The sequence below is a fragment of the Botryllus schlosseri genome, chromosome 10, assembly GCF_051294905.1.
Source record: "Botryllus schlosseri isolate E-star chromosome 10, Bs_hap1, whole genome shotgun sequence".
Taxonomy (NCBI): Eukaryota; Metazoa; Chordata; class Ascidiacea; order Stolidobranchia; family Styelidae; genus Botryllus; species Botryllus schlosseri.
In genome coordinates, this window is record NC_137245.1 from 19,558,362 (window position 1) to 19,566,831 (window position 8,470).

An 8,470-nucleotide genomic window follows, 5' to 3' on the forward strand; every position below is an offset into this window, starting at 1 on the left:
TGATAGCCTATATCAATGTACACTTGTACAGTGTAGGTACACGATACCTAGCGACGACTCGGGCCACATAATGCCACAATGCTGAGGTACATATTGGAGTTTTAAACGTCGCTAAATGTATCAACTGAGACAATCAAATGATATAATATTCCCATAAAATCAATATTTCCCGTCGCTTAGTCAACAATTTCGACGACGGCTTACCAGGGAATAAAAGCTTACGCCTTAACGGTCTAGCCCAGACCGGACAATGTATTCGGCGTCTGAGTATTGCTACATTGATATCGAGCAGAGTGTAAAACAGGTTTCTATACTTGCTACCGATTTTACTCCATTAACAAGTTATACAGCAGTAGCCAACACCTCAACCGTACGGATTTGGATTTAATGATACAGTGAACCTATGCAGTCAAGTTTGACCCCGAACTCCAGCTAGATTTTTTACATCAGAAAACGATATTAATCTCATTGATTGGTGGAGTAAGCATCATTGCCGACTACGCATTTCGCTCGTGATGTTGTGTGATTGCGGGTCAAGCTCACAGCAGAGAGTCAATAAATGTTCGCAAAGGGTAATAAAGCTGGATATTTCGAGCAAACATTTGTAACAAAGCAAGTAAAACTTTTGAGATTGTCAAGGTGCATGGTCGTTTACTGTTTATTTTTATACTGCCAGCGCCATGCATAGAGTGGCCCGCAGTTGAAATGCAATAAATTTGAACGAAAGATGTCATAATGAAGTGAAAATTGTAATATACGCGAAAGGTTCACAGTGCAGAACCTACCAAGGTTCTGTTGTGAACGTGAACCTCTAAATTTCCGAGGTTCACACACAGAACGCGAACGTGAACCTCGCGTTCACACCATCCCTACTACTTAGTAAGAACAGACACTTTCTACCCGAGATAGCGCAGTGGTATAATCCGCGGCTGCAACATCAATGGGTGTGGGTTTGATTCCGACTAAGGTCGACTTCATAATTCCGATAGCTAACTGTTGGAGGTTTATCTAGGCTCCTCCTCGCCACCTCATACGCGTAAGCGGTGTCTTACAAAAAAGCCTAGAGGTGGGCAGTGCTATATGTTGGCAGTTACGGAAAATAATAAAGAATATCGACCTGGTGTAAATGACCATAGTAGTTGACAAACACCATGAATACCACAAAACAAACAAACAACACAAACACTTTCTACCCGAGAATGTAGGAAAGTATCTTTCGTTGTACTACAACAAATTTTAATTATTCCACCATAATACGTAATGTAACTACTGCAATTCTTCATAGGGTCAGATTTCGTTAAAATACTAGTTTTTTCATGTAAAAATTTGTCAGTTTTTGAGCCAAAAACCCAAAAACGTTCTTTCAGGCCAATCTACTTTGTAAGGACAGACAGTTCCAACCAAAATTGAAGATAAGTAGTACAATTTTAACATTATGTGCGAAAACACCTAATTTGCATACGTGAGGTCAAAATTTAGATTTTTTAGGTCAAAATCTTCAGTTTTTTAGGTAAAAAAAAATCGCCCTACTGATGAGTTACAGATATACTTTGCTAGTGAAGCGAAGTAGGCTATTTCATAGACGACGAAGAAAGAATAACATCAAAGAATACTGTGACATCGGTCACTAGGTCGAGGTTGATGCCATAGCTCAAGAGACCTCAACTGGTTGGTCGTTCGGCATCCCCCTATCTGTTCATTACATCGCATTGTATATCGCATCGTACATTGTGTGTGTGTATTGGGCAGATGAGAATCCTGTCCTGGTACATTGAAGTTCACATTTCTAAATATTTCCGTTATTTTTTCACACAATCAATGGAGTCTACCTAATTTGACTATGCTGATTCTGGATTTGCAGTCAGAATTTACCCACCACGTCACACTTTTGGAAAAATTGAATCAAAATTTTACTGAAAAACGGCTTCGATTTCTGATGTGAGAACCGACACTATTTGAAATCTTGTGAAATTTTGTACGTGCATAGCCTAATAGAGGGACTAATTTCCAGCTTAATGAGCTATTTTTATGAAAAATTGTTACAACTTTTTGAAAATTGACAATTTTCTGCGCAGTTCACGTTTTACCAATAATGTGATATTCAAGAAGGTGTAATTATACATTGGACTACATTTGAGATTTGAGATTTGGATTGCTTAATAGCTTGTTTGGTGGTCTATATTTCCAAGCGGTTAACTGGGGATGAAGTTGATCAATGGTCTGAAATCAGTCAAGAGTCACGCGATTTCGACTGTGTATTGTTCAAAAGCAGTGAAAAATATTCAAGTAGGTATAACGTCTCATGTGAAAGCGCTGGCTTAACGAAAATTTGCTCATAGCCGTTTCATTTTGAATTTGAGATTGTAATGTTAAGAAATTAGAGTCTCAAGTGTAGGCTACACTGCATTAGTGTATGGAAATGCTAGACAGCTACAACAGCTTCATTGAATTATATTTTTCATCTGAACAAGTCACACACAATGTACAGCAAGAGGCGATGAGGCGAATTCTTATGAGTTGTGCTTATTCTTACTACACAGGCAATAGTTGTACGTTTTAGAATATGAACCGCTTCGTCCTGTTAAGGAATGTGGTATGAACGCATTCTGTTCTCGCTCGCATTATAGGTGCTCGATCGTTCCTGTCGTTGTCGGCTGTCTGACGGCCGGCCGCCATATTGGAGAATACGACACGTGAAGAAATGGAAGGAGAGACGATAATGGACTCATAAAGTGTATTTTGCATGCTTCAAACTTGCCTTTTCAAATTTACATGCTTAAGTTAGAGTCACTGAGTCAGCTTTGTTCAGTCGAATTAATAGACTGAAGTGCCCTACTCGCGGCCTATTTAATAAGCCAGAGCTGGGCAAAGTGCGGACCGCGGGCCAAATGCGGCCCGCGAAGCTATTCTGTGCGGCCCGTGAAAGGTTGCTGAAATTCAAAACATAAAAATTGCTTTTTGAATGACTAAAACCATAGGCTCTATCAACTGAACAGGAAATTCGTTCACTTTGAAGCCTCTGTACATTAATATGCCACGATTATACGCTGCCTATAGGCTACCTGGCATGCGTAATCCAGATTCAAAATAAAGGCAATGTGGCAAAGTGAGAGTAGTAATTGAAGTCACAAGAAATCACTCTTTCATATAGTTTATTTCAAACCATCTTTGTTGCCATTGTAACATTACGCATTATACGGCATGTGTTTCAAATTGTTACGTGATACGTTTCCAAATCCTTAATCCGTAAAACAAGTCAATCGGTGTTCGCGATCACTATATGACTCATCATCTATCACCGATAATGGATGAAAGGGCATGTCTAAAAAAGAAAGCCGAAAACTGAAATTTAAAGGTTTCGAGCACTAAATATTTGTATACTGGAGTCGGGGGTAATCCCGTCATTTTACTTTTTGCCAAGCATGTCGCCGAGATTTGGGATTTTAATAAAAGTCTGTCTTTATGACCAAGGTCAAGGGGGAGGGGGGGGGCGAATTTCCGAAAAACTACTAGCTTCGCTCAACATCAAAGCTATTTAAGCTGCAAACTGCTCGGAATGCAGCGACCAAGACAGTAAGCTTTGTATTATCGCATATACATTTCAGTGCAGTGGTTCTCGAGCTGCGGGGCGTGAAAGCATCTGAAGAGGGCGCAGAATCCAGAGTTTATTGAAAAAAAATAGTTAGTTGTTGCTCTCTGTATTGTCCGACTTTGATATTTCAGAATTCTCTCATCAACACCCATAACCATCCATGCCATCAGACTATCCGTTGGGATTGCTAGCATTCTGGCGTGAAATATTTCACTATCATAAAAGGAGGCATGCTTAAAAAAGTTTGAGAAACACTGTTTCAGAAGAACTTGGATGGGGGCTTAAAAGATGTATCATTTTTCACATTGTTTCGAATCTTGACGGCAAATCGATTTTTTTTTATTTACCGTCAGTTTCTCATTACCTAACAGCATCAACAACTTTTGAACAACAGCTTTTGAACAACATTCATTGACATAATTAAAATACGCTGAGAATATAGCTAGAATTTTTTACTCGGCCCGCCAACGTATCTTCAGCTTCTCACTTGACCGGCGGAGGAAAATAATTGCTCGCCCCTGTAATAAGCTGATTACTGAAAGAACATCAATATGTGTGTGTGTGTGTGTGTGTGTGTGTGTGTGTGTGTGTGTGTGTAAAGGGTATATTTGACCTGATGCTTCTTTCACATATTAAAACATTTCTTTAAGACACCCAAATCCGCGTATCCTACAATTTGATTCGATACAGCGAAGAAAGAGTGGACCGTCTGGATTGCTGTGGAAATGGAGAAGAATGTCAAGAGCTTCCATGAGGCATTGGCAGTGATGCTAGAAATTCATTGGATCTTCAACACGCAGTTTCCGACCTTCATGTCAGTTTTTCTGGCACGTTTGCCTGGTGTAAGAGACATCAGTACATGCTTACGCCAGCAGACTGGATTACATTCATGACTAATTTGCAAATAAAGTCATTGGAATGAAGGTGATTTAGTGTTTTGTGAAGGCTAGGAGTGTGCTTATATGCTGTACCTACAGGGCGTTCCTCGAGGATATCCGGGCAGGATGAAGTTGTATCCGGATAGGTAAGGTGGAAAGTTACCCACCTCATGATGAGGTGGAAAATTTCCCTCCTGTTGATAGGGTGATTAATGAACCACCTATAAAGAAGGGCACAGGGCACAGTGACCCTACGCAGTCAAACGCTTTTTTAGATCGAGAAAAATGCTACATATCACATTTCGCTTCTCTGAGATATCATAATATTGTTCATCCATACTGTTAAGAGGGCATGTGAGGTTTGGTGTTTGTTTCGAAAGCCAAATTGTTGAGGGGAAATGACGAGACGAAACGAGACTAATAATGATGATGATCAAGCGACTTGACAAGTAAATTGAAATGCACAAGGATCCCGCGAAACAATGCAATGCCGTAGGCCTACGCGCGCGCTAACAATAGTGTAAGCAAATTATATTACTAGTCACTATTTTGACCGGAAAATAAAAAATCATGTCGACCAGTGTTCTGTTATATAACACCAATAATTTTGTGCATTTTCATCGATATTGATCCATGACTAATTCTGAAACATTTTTACATACAAAATCACGGAATTTACATATTTATAGTTCAAAAATATAATGCGAAAGAGAGATGATGCACGGACAGGCCAAGCCTCACCCGTGATTGGGCATTGGGCAACTCATCATAAACAGCTCAGAGTTTGTAATAACTGGTAATCGAATCCTATTGTCGTACTGATTCCCAAAACATAACCATTAATTATTACAGAATACCAAAAGCCTCTCAAAATCTCCTAGTAATTGTTTTGGCATTGTTACGTACAATGCCAGGCAGAAAAAATAATGACCAGGTGAGACACAGATGGATTTGCCTCACCTAAGTTTAGGTAACAATCTGACAATCGCAGCACAATGAAATAGGCCTAATGCACTTTCGACTTCGCAAACCGATGGTGTAGTATGTATGAATCCTGGAGTTGTGACGGTGAACATGCAGTCCAGAGCAAATACATTTTCTTATGGATGTCGGATATATCTGTTATGCATTTTCCATTTATATCTATAGCCTACCTCCAATCGCCGATGCGTGAAGAGTACTAATGTGATAAGGAAGAAGTCGCTAATTTAACCAGTAACCATTTTGGGTAGATGTATTTGTAAATCCGACTCTAAATCGTCAGTGCCTCACCAACCATGAACCTCTCCACACGTCACTGCAGTGAAACGAAGTAATTCATTGTGTGCCATAGTTTTAGTATTGTCATCACACGAATGTTGAGTACTCGAAACTTATATTATAAAGCAGGGCTTTAGAAGCTTGTTTACATCTTGGTCCCCTTTTGAAATTTGGCAAGTCAATGTCTCCGTCCTATTTTTTCAAACCTTTTGAACAAATTAAGAAACGCTATTTTAATCAGAAAACAGTATATTCGGTATTCAGTCATAATGATAAAATAATATAAATACAACATATAAGAAGCATAATTGTACGTACAATGATTAGCTTTTGTTATTGCGATGGTTGAGCTTGTTTTTGCTGTGACAATCTTGTAATTGCTGGATTAATGGTGGAGGGAAGGGAACTCGAGATCCAGAAATAGCTTATTGCCGTGCTATGAAGTAGATGATAAATTTTATCAAATTTGTTAATGGCCTCGCTGAAAAAGATCATGGTCCCATGGTGAGCTATTGCCCCAGGTTGGGATTCCCTGTTGTAAAGTTGTTTTAAAACCAACCCTAGTGATTGCTCCCATGCCGCTATCGTCAGCACGACACCAATGGAAGTGTGCCCTCATCGCCAACCTCACTTCGTCCGCAGTGTTACAAAGCCCAGAGTAAAGGTGAGTGGAACGAAAAAGTCGGTGGTATGGAGACTTAGATATGAGCGAATGGAAAACGAGAGAGAGCGACGGTGAAAGTATAGGACACTATGGTGAAAGAGTGCGAGTGTGAAAGGTCGTCGGGAAGATTACTAAAAGCAAAGACAATGTTACTGTCGTGGCGCACATGACCTTAATAGGCGACAAGCGCCACTGTTGTGCCAATAAAACAAGCATAAAAGTGAAAAAAGTGTTGGTCTGCTAAGAGATGCGGGGAAAATCGGCGAACACGCGCCAATTGCATGGCCGAATACGCCAATTGCCGGAGAACACGAGCCAATTGCATGGCCGAATGCGCCAATTGCATGTCCGAATACGCAAATTTGCGCTGAGTTTTCACCAGTGCCCCTCTACTCGTGTAACGAACCGCCACTGGAATTCACCATGAGTTGCAGACCATAAGCTAAATTCTAAACTGAATGATATGGTTTCAAATTTTAAAGCGATTTTCCAACATACCAATCTATCTTTTAATGCAGCCTATAATGTACCCTAATGCAATCTGAATCGCTTCAAAACGAATTGTAGCCTATTAATAGAACGAAATGGGCTATTGATTGATAGTCTTACAACTCAATATTGCATGTATCGCCCTCATTCTAAAGTGGTAATCAGGTGACCAGGGAATATCACTATTTACATGAACTCGGGCAGCGATGAGCAGTTCTACTACTACGAATTGGACATACAACGCAACAAGCAATGCAGAAGTCTCGGGTGGATACTACATCACTTACGTAGTCAAGTTTTGTAACATTGTTAACTGCATTTTGCTCTTGGCAATTATATGGATCACAATGAACATGACAGTCTATGGAAAGCTTCACGACAGATGGAGCATTATGAGCGAAAAGGGTAAAGTTTATATGACTTGCCTTTCTGTGGCCCTGGTATCTTTACTAACCTTGTTATCAGATTTACCGACAGTGTACATTGATCTAAATGACAATATTTGTGAATTACTGATCGATATCAAAACAATGCTCATAGGAATTTCGATTACCTCTATCCATTTTTTTCTGTGGATTCGACAATATGTCGTTTATCATAACTCAATAATGGAACCCATGACGCACAGAGTGATACCAATATTGAGCTATTTAACTTTAGTCGCAATCTTATCATTGCAACCAATCACAGCTATATTGGTAGTATTGGAAAAGCGATATTATCCTGGGGGGCATGGTTGTACCATTTTCCTTCTGGAACATCGAAATGGTATTATGGATTTTGAAGGGAGCATATTTCTGATTGGCGGAGTAATGGCCTTTCAGAATCTAACGTTGCTGTTTCTCTTCATATATCCCATGGCTCGATTGTCTATACATAATTCAACGACAAGCGGAAAAACTGCATCTTCGGAAACTCTGACACGAAAAGTAAGACGATACTGTGCATGTACTGCTATCACTGTTCTGACTGACGTAATTACTATATCTGCAATGAACAAAGAATACTCCCCCAATCTTTTCATCTATAGTCGAACATTGATGAATTTAGACCTTCTTGTAAACTTGCTGACTGTTCTAGCAACATATGACGATTTCTTTTCAATCATAATTGCCATACCTAAAGCCTGCTGTGGTGACAAAAGGAGATCCAACGTTGTAAACGTGGCTCAATCAACAGCTGTCACAAATTAATTGTTTAATTTATATATGCTGCCTGATACTTGTTCAATTTGTCATGTATTTTTAAAATGAATACTGACGATGACGATTGCATGACAAAGGTATTATGGCCGGATCACGAAGTTCGAATTTTATTATGTTGAAGTCATTTCCATGGTTAGCCTATACATCACAGCACAAGAAGATAACGAAAGGAATACTGTCTATCCTGGACGGAATCGGGAGTCCGAAGAATGCATCAGTTTAGACCTAACTATGGTGGTATATAACTGACTGGACATTATATCATGTTCCACATAACAATTATTTGCATTATAATTCTTTATTTGTACTCCGCAATTGACGTTTTGTATGTACGATTTCCTCCGAGTTGGGATTAATGCTTCCATAAACTGTTCGAAGCTCT